The sequence below is a fragment of the Carettochelys insculpta genome, chromosome 2 (genome assembly GCF_033958435.1).
Source record: "Carettochelys insculpta isolate YL-2023 chromosome 2, ASM3395843v1, whole genome shotgun sequence".
NCBI classification, from domain to species: Eukaryota; Metazoa; Chordata; order Testudines; family Carettochelyidae; genus Carettochelys; species Carettochelys insculpta.
The window spans coordinates 86,697,696-86,713,557 of record NC_134138.1 but is presented as its reverse complement, the minus strand read 5'-3'; the positions used below and the strand labels follow the sequence as shown (position 1 = coordinate 86,713,557).

At 40.1% G+C, this 15,862-nt stretch overlaps 1 protein-coding gene across 8 annotated transcripts in view; it reads right to left on the bottom strand.

Annotated features, from left to right (window-relative positions):
- The window catches only part of KCTD1 (potassium channel tetramerization domain containing 1), a 98,414-nt gene that overhangs the window by 64,306 nt on the left and 18,246 nt on the right, over positions 1-15,862 (bottom strand). Inside the window, exon 2 of one of the 8 annotated variants that reach the window (XM_074987262.1) lies at positions 436-561. The exons of the other annotated variants lie outside the window; for them this stretch is intronic. The gene's annotated coding sequence lies outside the window, so the exon portion shown is untranslated. The remainder of the gene's footprint in view (positions 1-435; positions 562-15,862) is intronic. 8 annotated transcript variants of the gene reach the window in all.

Genomic DNA, 15,862 nt, shown 5'->3' with positions numbered 1-15,862 from the left:
TGTAATCTGTGCATGCAAAAGGGTGGGGCAGGGTAAAGAGCTTTGCAAAAGCCAGTAAGGCAGGCTATTTTCAAAGCTCCAGGATTCAGAGAGAAACTTGACTGTTGAGACATTTTCATTTCTTACCTACAGGAATGATACATATCAGGGGAGTGCTACTAATATATACTGAACTGGGAATTACTGAATTTTTCTTTTAAAAAAGCAAGCTAAGTAGTGAGAAATCACAAGGTATGCTTTGTTCATTTGGCAAATCATTTAGTTGTATGAGGCAATGGACGCTTAGTACAGTGCTATGATATTAAGTCTTTGAGAAGAAGGGCGAGAAGACAGCTGTGTGCAAGAATTATGGAGTATTCAGATGAGGTTTTTAAAATATGTATGTTTTCACATTACTTTTTAAGACAAACTATAAAAGCAGCATAAGGTAGATACCTGTTTAACTGAAATGATATAGTGGCCACTGTTGTGCAATCAATTCAAATAGTATTTAACACAAGGCATCTATAAACCAGAAGATTTTTAAACTACCAATTTTCTCTTCCATACTCCAAAGCGAACCTGAGTCAAACAAGAAAGAGGGAAGGTGTAAAAGTCTGGCTAATTTTTGCTTGTAAAATACTCCTTTACATATACATTTGCAGAATATCAATCTTAAGAACTCGAATGTCTTGAGGACCTGAGTGGGCAGAACTAAGACAAGCCCAGACAAGATATGCATACCACACAAAACCATGGCATATACTATAAACGTAGTGTGACACAACCATCACCGAAAAATGGTGCTTATCTCTATAGCACAACTGGGTTAAAAGTATTCCAAAGACACTACAAAAAAAAACAACCCTGGAGATATGAAGGGGCAAGTTAGAATGCAAAAACAACAACTGGAAATAAACGTGATAATAGCAATGACAAGAGTGAAGAAAAGCACATCACTATTTTAAGAATTAACTAGGAAAAGGTGATTAAAACCGGTGAGGTACATGCAATGCACTATACTAAACTTCCTTATTGGTATTGTTTTTGTCCAACAAAGCACACGGTCCTGAATTTAGCAAGCTGCAACTTCATGAAGTCTGAGGTAGACTTTCAATTGAACACATCCCGCTGCACAACCTGGCTTAGAGTTCTCAAGAGAAAATGAGGAGACTGGAAGGTTTAATAGTGTAGTTAGACTGGGACCTCATTCAGGGTAACGGTGACAGTGCAAAGTGTAAAAATCAGTATAAAAAAAAATGTACAGCAAAGACCACTGCAAGGATGGTAGATTAGAATGTGGAATGACCACAGTTTTTAGAAAAGTCACGGAAGAAAGCAAGCTAAAGTAGCTAGGGTGCCATTCACAAATAATTTTACTTAATTACTTAATTTTACTTTTACCAAGAAATAAAGACAATTTCCTACAAAACTTCTGGGATCTTGTTTAACTCTAAAGCATTCTTCCTTTTAAGCCACCTTAACCTATTGCTCCTGAAGAAAGAAATGCCCATATGTTCAATAATCTGGTGTTAAACAGAACCATGTTGAAAACTTATTCCAGCCTTAGCTTGCTACTTGGCACATCTCACTGGACACATCGTGTTAAACTACAGTTTTGAAGCCACTCTGAAACAGGACAATATTACTTTCTGTATAGTAGTGCCTACAGAACTGAAATCAAGACAGGCATTGTGCTAGATACCACAAGAAATAAATAATACAGATACAACCTTTAAGCACAGCATGAAGCAACACTGTCCAGTGGACAGAGCACAGGATTATTTTAATAAATTCAAATCATTCAGAACTGAGAGAAAAATCTCCCATGCTGTGGGAGAGACGAAGGTGTAGATCTGATAACCAAGGGATGATTATAGCCTTCCAAGAAAGGCATTACTTGTACTGTACTAGGTTAGATTGAATAAAGAAGACAACAAAAATGAAGGGCAACAGAGATGAGGAAAAACATTTTTTGCAGCCAGAAATTAATAAAAAAGAAGCTACGTGTCATCAAACAAGACGTTTAATTTGGCATTTGTATTGTGTTTGTGCACTATTACAATTCCCATTGTCTAAACTGCTTATAAACACAGTTCTCGTTAAAAATAAAATGCAAAAGAGGAAAAAACAAGCAAGTGGTAGAAAAGATCTAAGAACATTGAAAGCCTGCACCCACATCTGTAATTTCATGTGGCCATTTGGCACACAATGGGGACATATGGATGGAACAAAGATTGTTTTAAGACTGAGGACATTTGGACGTTGTTCTTCAAGCAGACAATTTGGTTCAGAAAAAATGCAGTCCATTCATTACGTGGGCACTGCATAGTTGCAGCTCCAGACACATGGAACTCCCACAGTTTTTTCTCCTCCTATCTTTCACTTTATTCTTGTTCCTTACACTTTTTTCAGATGAGTTCCCACTTTTAAAAGCCAATGCATGTTCCAGTTATTTTAAGTCTTTGGAGAGTCATTCATCGTGCCTATTTTGGATACCTGTGAACTACTGATCAGCAGCAGAGTAACTGAAGGGATTCGACTCTAGGCACTGTTCAAATGGCAACTGTGATGGGGTGTACCAACCCCACACTAGCCAGGTGGGTGGAGGCCAGGCTTGCTGGGTGGAAAAGGTCCCAACCTATGGCCCTGCTGAGCATGCTCCAACTACAGCCCCAGTATAAAGGCCAGGGAAGCCAGTCAGTTGGGGCTGGCTGCTAGGGGAAAAGGAACTCCTACTAGAACATGGCAGCAACACCTGCGGAAGTGGGGCTGCCACCACCCAAGAAGCAGCATCAGGTGCTGCCACTGCCACCTGTGGAGCAGCATCAGCTCAAGGAGATGCAGCCAGAGCTGTGACAGAGCATTGCAGTTGGAAGGGGGTAGTAGGAAGGAGCCCAGGGTAGGGAACTGGGAGGCAACCCAGGACCTCAGCATATTGTGGTGGGATCCATGCAGAGATCGTGGGTGGGGAAACACACCCGTCACCAACAGGGCCCTGGGGTGGAGCAAGAGGGCCTTAGCTCCTCTACCCCTGGCCCTGTGATCCTGAGGAATGGGGAGCACCGACTAGGCCACTGAGGCCTGAATGAGGGGATATGGACCAGACCACAGGGGCTGGAGGGCAGCAGAAAAGTCCTCCGAAGAGGCGCAGGGCTGCCACAGTGACCTTGGAGCCTAAGTCAAGAAACACTCATTAATGAGCATTGGGATCCAAAGCAATACTGAAGCCTAGAATGGAAGGCATGTCAGTTTTATTTTTACAAATGTAGTGAATTCAAAAAAAAAAAAAAAAATTGAACAAGTTGACAGTATACCTTGAGAACACTGGAATTAAAAACTTCAAGAACAGCTAAAGGTTTCTCTCTGTGTCCTTGGTGAAATTACAGGGCTCTTCTCAACAAAAGGACACTGGGTGGGGTCTCAGAACTCCACTAAATATTAGACCTGCCCTTCCTTCTATTAATTCCTGCCTGCCTTTTCAACAATGTCCTCACAACCTACGAGGTGAGTGAGACCTTCCAACTTTGAACCTCTTTCCCCAGGACTTTCTTGGCAGTGAAAAGTCTCTTACCTAGCTGGGGTTGGAGGCATATACAAAGGGCAGCCCTGGGCTCTTGCTTTCTCCAACAATTTTTGATGCACCTCATCTCCATTCAGGGCTTTTTGAGATTTTCCTCACCCAGACTCAGAAGCAGCAGCTGCCCTCTTGGAGAGAGACTGGAGAAGAGTAAAGTGAGCTGCCCTCAGGGAAGTACCTGGGAGTGATGTCAACATGCTGGTACCTGACAGCGGAAATGCAATCATCATCATCATCAACAGGGAAAGAAACTACACACAAAGATTGCCACAGGCACAAAGCTAAACCAACCGAAACACACTAATTCCTCTCCACCACCCTCACAATATCCCGAATGAAGTGTCATTTATAAGCTGACTAAATTCCTTTAAGCAGGAAACTAGACTTTTTATGCAAATCAGAAACAAAAATATTATGCTTCCCACTGTTACATTCTAGTACAAAGGCTAGAGTAATTCACTAGGGTACAGAAATCTAGAGATAAAATTCCAGCAGAACTGCAGTAGATATAGATTCACTGTGTTGTTCTGAGTATGCTCAAATGTAACTGTAGTCTAGGTAAGATTATACATTTTCCACTTAATTCTCTGTAAATCTTTATTTTCATGTCCCTCTAGTTTCCTTGAAATTATCATTTGGCCTGCAGTTTCATATATATCAGATTTCACTGCCTTGCTGTTAAAAACAAGCAAACTTTTTTTTTTTTTTTTTTTTTTTTTTTTTTTTTTAATATTGTTAACCAAGCAGACCATATTGTTTCCTGTGGGAGAGCTCCACATATGAATAGAAGGACAAAGACAAGGACAGACAGACTAATGGAAACAGTGTTAAGGCTCCTGCCTACCCCGATGCTTTATTTACACCAGCTCTGGGCACAGTGAGGCTTACAGCAGCTCTTTTAGCTTATGCCACTGATATAACGGATCACATGTAACAGCTTTGCTCTGCCATTTTTCTCCCTGGTCTATTTCTTTCACCAACACTCCTATTCCAGGAAAATCCCCTGCTAGCTATTTTTAGCCTAATTCCAGACTTTTGCACCTCAAAGAAACCAGGTATCACTTCAGAATTAGTCCCAAGTTTGTTTTCATGTTCCATTTCTGTTTTCCCTAACTGAAAAAATTAAATTTCGAATTCTTCACATTTGCCGTGGACTTGGTCCTCGTTTAAGACATTTGACTCTGACCCATTTGTTTACAAGCAAAAGTGTATTTGAAATTTGTGCTAGACTGCACAAGTCAACCGAAACTAAACCACTCTGCACTGGACAGGGAAAGATGGAAAGGAATAGTGAGAGGCATCAGACACCAACAGGCGCTGAGCCCACGGTTATTGATGATGATGATGTACCCACAGGTCAAATTTTGCATGCTCACGGGCTTATGTCGATAAAATTTTATATCACTTTTAGAGAAAAAATATTTAGACTAAAAGAAAATAAAGGCATATTTACCAGGCATAGGGTAAAGGCTACAGACCTGCTGTGCCTCTTTCAAGGATGTCTAACTGGAGGACGGAACAGACACCTTTAATTTCAAACCACCAATTCCATTAAGATGCTTATCTCCAGTGTTAGCTGGCTTTTACCATGCTTATATAAAACTGTGTTTCTGGAGAGACTGAGGATGTCTCATTTGCTTCCTCAGTTTGATCCCTCTATATCCCCCTGCCCCCGCCCCATTCAAATGGTTTCAAGGATTCTATACAAATGCATCCCAGTTACCTCAATTAAGCTACTACCATCAGGATGACAAAGGAAGAGAAGATCCTACCAGACACGGTAAGAGTCACTATATTATCCAAGAGATCGCTCATTCTAAATAGGGAGACCACTGAATGACTGTTACTTTTTAACATCAAGCACTTTCAGTATCAAAGACAGCTGCTATTGAGTCTATGGCCCTTACCGTAATATAGCCACAGTTGGTAGAAGACACTTTGCCTTTAAAGCTTCTGCCATTAGAAACATCTTTCCTGTAAGTTAAACTCCTCTTTCTTTAAAATCCAAAAAGATCTTTTCTCCCTTGCCTGCATTATAGGTCAAATAGGAAGTGAAAAGAAATGACCTGCATTTCATGTAAGAGATATACAAGAGGCTGGTGCGCAACATGCTTTCAGAAGTGTTTCTGATGGCAACAACAGCGACATTACTCTATTGCATGCCTAATAATATCAGTTCTCTCTTGTAAGCAAAGCACCTTCACTGCTGCCAATGAGTAATCGGAACATCTTAGACCACTGAACCCTTGGTGTAGCAGGTGAGACTTTATTTTCACAGATGCTGTGCTTAGAAACATCAGGACAGAGTTAGTCCTTGATTTTTGGATGCAAACATTATGTTGTCACTGCAGCATGACAATACCACCCTAAGACAACAGTGTACAAAGATCCACAACAAGGTTTCTTTCAAGTTCCTCTTAAGAATTCTTATTTCACACTTTATCTTGGAAGAAAAGAAAAACTCCTTTCTCTTGGCATGAAGATTTTTTTAAAGGTTACCACTCCTCATAAGATTTAGATGCCCTGATTTATCAAGCAGAGATTTCTATCGTAAGCAGGAAACTCCTTTTCAATTTATGTAGTGTCTTCAAAACTGGGGAATAACATTCTCTGTTATTGAAGGCGACTTGTGTCTGTGCATCTTAAATTTCTATATAAATCACTAACTTTCTACACTTGGTGTTAAAATCTGAATAAATATTGGACAAGCTTTTTTTTTTTTTTTATTAATTTTAACAGAACTTATGCTTTTAGCCTTATGTCTCATCAAGGGGAACAACAAATAACCAAAACAACAAGAGTTACTAGTTTTCTTCTCTTGAGATGAACCTCTCTTTGCTGGCACATGAAAGAAGATTAGTACCATTTATAAAAGTTACATATGCAGATTTATTCGTGCCCATTTAAAAACCCACATTTACTATAGAGAAGGAAAAGGAAACAAGATAGACGAGGCAATATCTTTTTCTGGACCAACTTCTACTAGTAAAAGAAAAACTTCCACTAAGGAACTGCTTTGTGCATCTTGAAAGCTTCTCTCTCTCAGGAACACAAGAAACTAGTTCAATAGACTATATTACTTCACAAACCTGGTGTCTCTCATGTACTGGGACCAACACAGCTCAAAAAAACCACTACAAACGTCTTCTGAAGAACCAGTTTAAAACACACACACACACACACACACACACACACACACCAAAACCCTGCTCAAACTGACAGTTAAGCCAGTAAAGTTTTTAGAAACAACAAAAATAAATACCAAATCAACTTTGCATGAGAAAATTTCTACTAGTTTCTTTAGTACCTCCCCTTGGGAGTGTTCCAGAAGACTGTCTATGTCTTTATAAAGTGAGGCTAACACCCACTGTAAAACTGCCAGAGGCGCATTAGATGTTTGTCCTTCCTCCTAGCACACACAGCCTCAGAAGCAGAAGGAACACTGCCAGTTACCATCCTTCTTGAGAAAGCACAGGGTATAACTTCACCCTGGGAAAACTGCTGAATGGAGATCTTCTGGTGTGGCACAGGCCTTCCCTACACAATCTAATGGCTCTTTTGACTCAGAGGCCTGAAACAGTGTTGATGGAAAACACTGCCCCCCCACCCCCCTTGTAACTGGCCAGGGTCCTGCTTCCCCCTCTGTACTTAAATTTGTTTTATTAATTTACCCAATAGCAGAGAGATCATTCTAACTCCCCTACAGAATGTGCATTTTTGGCAGCAGCAGCAAATGAGACATTAATTTTGAAGTCAAAACAGATGACAAAGGGATTGGCTGTACAAGAGTAACAGTGAACCTTACTATACATAAAGTACTGTCAATGCAAAAACTGACCTCGCTGGAAAAAAAACAAACAATGTTTCTTGCAACTATTGTTAGTACAAATCTTTTCTGAAGGGCAATTTTAAGTGGCTTGTGTCCCTTTAATAATCATGGGAATACAAAAGCATGCAAAAAACATTTCTAGTAATAATCCAGTTACAGAACAACAAAAAGAATTGATCAGAAGTACTGAAAGAAGGTATTTCTGATATATATCATTTGAAGAAAAATAAAACAAGTACTAGGAGAAAGTAAGTTCAGAATCTGGTGTGGAATCAAGAAACATGAGCTAGCTTTTGTTATAAACAACTCAGCAGTGTTAACATAACACTACTGTCCATGGCCAGAAAGCATTCTCTGCTGGGATGGTTTTATTATTGTTTCTAGCACTGCCAAACAGGTGATACTGCATAAGCATAAAGGAAGCCATTATCCCTGTCCCAAAGGCAAATACACTAAATGGATAAAAAGTGGTGGAAAGTGGATATGACAAAAGCAAAGTGATAGAAATTTGGCAAATCACCATTTTAACAATATTTACGGTGGGTATTTTTTCATTTATTTGAAGATCTGGCTTGATAATACACTTTTGTAACTAATAAGTGTGCTCTAAATTGAAACTCAACTCTACGCTTGAATAGTTTGAAGAAAAAGTTGTTTGACCCATGAGACAATGTTCTTCTCTTTATCCCAAAATGTACACCCATATGACTACTAGGGATCATAGATAATGTTTGGGGAATAAGGCATTGAGAGAGGAGGAAATGAGGTAGAACATAGTCTTTTTGCCAAGCTCAGAATTATTCTGTTCTGTAAGAAAATAACTATCTGGCATATGAACAAAGAATATTTTATATTTGGTTCATTTGAATCCATTATGGATAAAAGATACTTTGGGATCCAAGCTTAAGAAATACAGTTTGGATGAATACTATTTTCCAATGATTACTGTAGGAATTTCTTTGGGTAGCTATAGGAGCTGCCAAAGGGGTGTTTGTGTCACATGACCGAATGTTAGCCTTTTAGCGCAGAAGGGTGGATTAGCCACAGATCCATGTACCAAGCACTATGTAAGGGGGTCACCAGGCAGCTACTGAAGCTATGATCAGCTAGCTGGTTTTAAGGCAGAATGACCTGTCTGGAACTAACTTCACAACTGAATAGTGCTTCATGATATTGAAAATGTCCCAGGAAACTCTTCCCATTACTCTTGTCAGATTACTGTTTTCAGTTCTCTGTGCCTTAAATATCAAGTCTGTTCTGGTCTGGCTGTGGTCTGAAGAAGTGGATCTGTCCCACGAAAGCTCACCTAATAAATTATTTTACTAGTCTTTAAAGTGCTACTTGACTGCTTTTTCTTTTGAGAGATTTGTAAGGTGAGCTATGCAAGCCAAGCACTTCCACAGCTGGTTCATGCTTTTTTGGTTTCAGATGTCTTGTGACAACAGATTATTGAAATTCAGTGCTTGATTAATTAATTAGTGAAGATTTAAAATTGTTAAGCATGAAGAAGAAACAATTAGATGGATAGTTAGATGGACAGACACAAGACAGTAAATGGCAAAAGAAATTAAATGAGGCCATTCTGATAAAGAGCCTTAAAAAGACACACAAGACTAACTCAATGCCCACAAAGGACGAATCACATAAGGATTAGATAATTTTGAAGACACCTTAGTTTAAGAAATCCCACACCTACTAGCAGTACCAACAGGAAAGTTAACACAAAATGTAAACACAAAGACATTTAATATGCTTATTTAAACTTCCTAAGACAGAAAGATCCTCACACTGCAGAGCAGAAACCAGAACATGGCAGAAGCCCTTCACTAACTGGTAGGGTTTAGGAATAAGTTCTATGGACCAGTTACTCTTTAGCTGCAAACTTTAGTGGAGCATGCACAAGAAACCTTGAAGCATCTAGTACCGCCTGCTTTTAGGCACAAAATTCTGGACTTGATGGACAACTGGTCTAAACAGATACAAGACTTGGGCAAAATTGTTTGCTAGAATGCTCTTAGGGCATTATAAAAGGTAAACAAAAGTTACATTGAAGCCTTGTGTAACTAATCAGCAACTACAAAAAAAAAAACAAAAAAACCCACAACACTACTCCAACTCCTACAACCCTATTAAACCTGAGTATCCAGACTTACACTGGTTCTAGGCTAACAGAGTGTGAATTTCTGCTAGGAAACGCATAGGTAGAGATTCACTTCAAAAGGTCCAAGTCTGACAGCTCTGAATTGTCGTTCGTATCTCTGAAGGAAAGCACACGATAGAAGGGCTGGGAAATAGATGGACAGCCTTCAGATTCTGCTTAATATAAGATGGTTGTGGTTCTGAGAATGAAAACAGGCCTTTTTAAGAAAGATGTTATATACCACAGTACTTGGATATGGATAAATCTACCGAACTAAGTAATGGATGTGGTGGTTCATTGTAGGGCTCTACCAAATTCATGGTCACTTTTGGTCAATTTCATCATAAAAGGAGTTTTAAAATCTAAGATTCATGTTTTCAGCTGTTTAAAATCTGAAATTTCAAGGTGTTGTAATAGTAGGGGTCCTGAACGCAAGAGAGAGTTCTGCAGAGGGGTAGGTGGGTCTCAAGGTTATTATGATGCGTGTAGTACTGCTGCCCTTCCTTCTGTGCTGCTGTTGGTGGGGGCTGTCTTCAGGGCTGGCCAGCTGGAGAGTGGTGGCTGCTAGCCAGGGGTCCAGCTCAGAAAGCACAGCTGGTGCCAGCAATAGTGAAGTAGGAAGGATGGCATGATATGGTACCTCCACCCTTTCTGCTGTGCTACTTCTCAGAGAGCTGGGCCCTCAGTAGACACCACTTTCCTGCCAGTATGGTATTATCAACCCTTCTATGATGCAGCTGGCAGGTGCTGCCTTCAGAGCTGGGCACCAAGCCAACACTTGCCACTCACTGGCCACCCAGCTCTGAAGACAGTGCAAAAGTAAGGACAGAAACACCACAACCTCCTTTCCCCCTCTAAAATAGCTTTGTGACTCTCCTGAAACTCCTTTCTGGGTCAGGACCCCCAATTTGAGAAATGTTGGCCTCTCCCTGTGAATCTCTATCATATGGGATAAAAGCACACAAAAGACCAGATTTCATGGCCCATGACATGTTTTTCCTGGTTGTGAATTTGGCAGGAACCCACTTCTTTGTAATCTCTAAAAAATTTCTGTTCACTCTCAGATATCCCTTTATCTTGTGTGTAATATGGACTATGCCACACATGAAAAGTACTTAAAATATATTATATTAGTAGGTAATCAGTTACACTACAGCATCTTTGCAAGAGATGCTGTAAAAAACAGGAAAAGATGGATGGGTTAATGCTTTTTCCTCCACAAATTAAACCTAAAGGCAAAGCTAGTTTGACTGGAGGGTAAAGAAAAGCGAGGATGCACCAATGGAAACTAAATAAAAGGTACATGTTAATGAATTCCTTCCCCCTCCCACCAAGCCCTGCGTACATCATGGACAGAGCATGTAACAATGCTGATAGTTAAGACTGCATAAAAAGTTACCATTTAAGGAGGCACTATTGCTTTGTTCAGCTGGTCTTTCTCAGCTGAAATTTTCTGTCTCAGTTCAGGACTAAGTGTTTGGAAATTTCTCTCTCAAAACATTTCTATGAACTAATTAATGAAGTTTTGCCATTGCAAGAAATGGGTTGGGAGCTTTTGGTTGAAGAGGAGACTCTGTCTAGCTAGCTTGTCAGAGGATATTGGGAAAAGCTTTAAATTTGGCAGTAACTTTTACGTCACAGGTTGTCTTTGGTGGTCGTTTTAGATACATTTTACGCAGATACTGACCTTCGTTGAATGACAGTTTTGTGATTTTTTTTTTAAACCAGTGAGATGCATTTAATTGCACACAACATTAGTTGGCTCTGCTATGCAAAGTAAACATTTTATAAATCACACGAATTATTTCACATAATATCTGAAGGAAAGTATGGCATGAGATGTGGCTAACAGACTTTATAAACCCAGTCCTAATTGAAAATAGCTAGACGGGAATCAGGCCATAGAGTCTTGTCTTCTAGATGTGACAAGAAGCCTTGGTCTTGTGAGTCCTTTGGTAACTCAGGAATCAAAGAGATTATTATATGGAGGTGGGCCACAGCTTTTTAAAAAAAAAAAAAAAAAAAAAATCACTGCTGCAGCTAGGGGGCTTAACAGTCAGTCACCACCACACAGACTGAGCTGCTGCTTGCTGGCTGCGACAATACCTCTGTGTGGGCCGGTTTTCAAAAGTGCTCAACTCCTAGCAGTAAAGAGCTCTTCTCTTGACCATAAGCAAGAACAAAGTTGCCTGGGAGTTTCTAGATGGCAGAGGGGATAGCAGTTGGTGGACTGTAACCAGGAGGGGTGGGGAGATCACATGCGGTCATCCACATCTACTACCTTGGGAGCCAAAAAGCTTTAAACAAGGAGACTTGTGCACTGGGACCATGAAGCCCGTGAGAGAACACGGCAAGTACAGAATGCTTAGCACAGTACCAGTTACATGGAAAAGCAAAGTCTTCTTTAAAAGGAAAGAATTGCACAAAACCCCAAATTAGCTATAGTGTATATTATATGGATTCCAGTTTGCATATGTCATTTTCCCCATTGATTCATATGATAAAAGTAAGCCACTTCCTTCCCTGCAAAATCTGGTGCCACTTGGTATCTTCAGGTTAAGAATCTGAGTGCCCATTTTCCATTCCTTACTATTTGCCACTACGGCGCTTGGTCATAGCTTCTCCTATTACATTTAGCTTAAGATAGGAATACTAAGTTTTAACTCCGCAGTAGTAATACATGGGGTTAGTCTGGCATTGATCTGTTGAAACGGGCCAAAGCTAGAACTGCCAGAAGCAAAATGTGGTCAGTGAACTCTCCTGCACCAAACTCTGACCTACAAGCTGAATTCTTAGCCCAGATTACAACAGAAGCTGACTTGCTTTTCAGAACAAAGGATATTTCAGGCAACACAGTAATAAGTGAACACTAGGATCACACTGCACAGAAACAACACCTTTACTCTGTTATTACTGAAAAATAACTCCAACAAACGAGCGAACAGTTGCAAGAGTTAAAAAGCAACTATTTATGAGGAGCACATTTTAAATTTTGTTATAATATTTTTCAGAGTGAGGTAAAACAAATCTCAATCCTACAGAACCAGGCGCCCACAAGGAAAGACCCCTTCTGCATTTATTTAAAAATCAGTTAATACATTTTTAGGATTCCCCCAACAGTTAGAAAACGTGGCCCAGACTAACCTTGTTTTGTTCCACTGTGCAGTGCAAAGCAGTTAGAAGATGCCAGTGAATCCATCCACACAAACCTCAAGTTTAATTAAAGACTACATATATGGTTTAGAAGACGATACTTATCACATCTGAGCTTGAGCCAAGCAAGTCAGTCCAGATCAGTATCTGCACACAGAACACCTAAGCACTACAAGGGCTGTTGCAGGTGATTTGGGTAATGGCATTCCTAGTCTATACAAGTCAATAGCCAGGCATGACATTAGAGTACAAAATATTTTAGGAAAGGCCAAGAAATGAGGAACAGACTCTTTGTAATACTCCAAAGAATCACCTTTGTGCTCAATGGACCATATCTGGTAAGTGCCAATTTGCTGTTCCAACTCCTTTAAGGAGCGAGCAGTGAAAAAAAGCCCGCTGATCTGATACTGGTATTTTGCAAAGCCAGGAGATGCTGGCATCCCAGTACAATTTTCAAACCATGAGAAGAAAAACACTTCTGATCCTGTCTGGTTTTCAAGACTATCTGTTAAGCATGCTCATGCCTATTGGACTGGGCCCCATTCAAAATCCTGGTGGCGGGTTCTGCCTCCCATATAAAATTTATAACACAGTGGTTAGAGCACTTCCTAGGCATGTTGGGAGGGAGAGATGGGTTGAATCCCTCTTCTCCTTACAAGGGGAAAAGATTTGAACACAGGTCTCTAAGCCTCTTCTACTGAAGCTGTCATGCCACTTTGCAGAAATACTTAAGGAGTCACTGGGCCAGAGAAACACTCTCCTTTGGTGGGCTCAGCAGAGCATTCACATGGACAATAGCATGGAAGACACAGGAATTCAAGCCCCTCTGTTACAATGGCCAAAATGGGACAGCTTCAGCAAGAGAGAATATCCTGTAGCCCAGTGGTTAAGGCACTCTCACTGAGAAATGGGAGACCCCTGTTCAAACCATCTCCCCATAAAGCAGAAGAGGGGGACTGGAACCTGGGTCTCCCACATAGCAGGAGATCACTAGCAACTGGACTATAGGCACCAAGACCTCCTCTCCTTATTGCAACAATGGCTTAGATACCTAAGTTGTCTGATGAAGGCTGTGACTTCACTACAAAGCTAAACAGGCACTGCTGCACTTGATGCAACAGCACTGCTTTAGCAGGTCTACTGACTATATGCTAAATTGATAAGAAAGCGCACTCCTATCAATTTCTGTACTCCGCTTAACACTGCTGTAAGTGGATCTAGCTACATTGACTTCAATTTCATTATTACACGTAACTGAAGTAGTATAGCTTAAATTACACTATTGTGGTAGTGTAGACCTGGGCAAAGAGGGATTGCCTGGTTGTGGTTTGCAAGCAGTCATAGGTACTTCCCTGCAACCCAGATTTAGGTGCTTAACTCCATGAGAAAATGGATTACAACTCATCCCTCTTGTTAGCTACTACTATTGGCTAGTTTAGGTTGCTTCCCACCTCCTGTGCTGGCTTTTGAGAATCCCATTCTCAAGTGCTTATCACTTCCCATTCATTAGAGAGTGTCTAGGCACATCAATCAAGCTTTGTGGATCCCATTGTTATTTCATTGATAGTAGGTGCCTAAAAGTTAGGTGTTACAGCAATGAGCATTGCAATACCTTTGACCCATTGTGCTTATAGGCCTTAGAAAAAATGATTGCCTGAACCCCAAAACCTGAGCAATTAGACAAGGATATTTTAAAATTGCAGAGGGCAATACCAAATCAGGAAGGCATTTAAATTTTGCTACCTCTTAAAATGGGCTTGTGACCTCTTTGCAGAACCGATTACAGAAGTTGGAACAAATGTTCCTCTGTGGTCAAAAGGCAAAAACTGTGATTGAGCAAAGCAGGGAATAAATATGAAGTATAAAAAAAAAACACCTTAATTTGCCTACTGCTCATTTCATTTTAATTCCTGCAATTTAAATAATCTGTGCATTACCTTGAGATTCTTAGCCACAGGGAGGGAAGGCACTTAATTAATTAACAAGGTACAAACAAAACTAAGTTTACTTATTAAAACCATTTCTGTATGATGATACTTTGCTGTTATGACACCTTTAAAGAATTTATTCCATGCTTTTATCCTGCTGGAAGCTTGGATTCAGTTTCACGTATACATCTTAGACTACAGAAAGCAAAAAACACACTTACTGTCAACCTTAAGTACTTATGACAACCATTGCCATAGTAGTTGAGCCCCTGACATTCTAACCATGTTCCTTCCAAAAAGGGAGACCAGAATACTGGTTGTAGCAAATGCCTTACAAGTTGTTTTTCATTTGTTTTAATCAAATCAAAATGTGTGTTCTAGATCATAACTTGATTTTTAGCTGCCTATTGTCTTTTATTCTACATCTATCTATTCACCTCTGTGAAGACTCATTTACTTGCACTCTGGAAGGAGTTGCATCCAGCCCTCCCCAGAAGGAAACAATTTGTGCTCAAGGCAAGAATCAAATGGGTAAGAGAAAACAGCAAAGATTTTGGTAGGTCAAGAGCATCTTACTCCAAAACAGACAGATCCCTAAATTCATCTGTTCATTAAGTGACGAGTGGAAAAAAAATACTAAAATCAGATCAATTATATTTCCAAGATGTCAAAAGCAAGAGCAAAAAGCAAGGATGCATGTTTTTCCATCATTACCATCAAACAGTATTAGCAAAGAGTTAAGAGGTGGTATTTAGTCTTTGTAAATTAACAAACAAACAATCAATCTTGCTTTTGAAGGGTGTCACACTGACAGTCCAGGAGACCATCGGCAGAACAAATGCACCATCAGCAGAGCATGTTTCTTTACACTTCTGTCAGGGTGCCTTGACCTAAAGAAACAAGACCTCTAAGGATAAGTGTAGTTCATTCGCTATGCCCATTTAAGCCTTCAAGTCTCTACCAAGACTGCCATCAAGAGTGACAATTAGTGTCAGTTGTGATTTTTTTTGTACGTCTCCACAAGGAACTGAACCAAGACCACTCATTTTTTCATGTACACTTCCAAACAGCTTTCTCAAAATCCCATTACAAATCTCTTCGACCACATCATCTATTACCATCACCCCAACACTCCTATTTCCTAGTTCGAAGAAGGAACTATTACTTTAATTCTAATGCATTAAAAGCAATGGGCATAATACAGTGCTCACTCTAGTGATAAACAATGCAAGGAAGTCCACTTTGATAGTTTA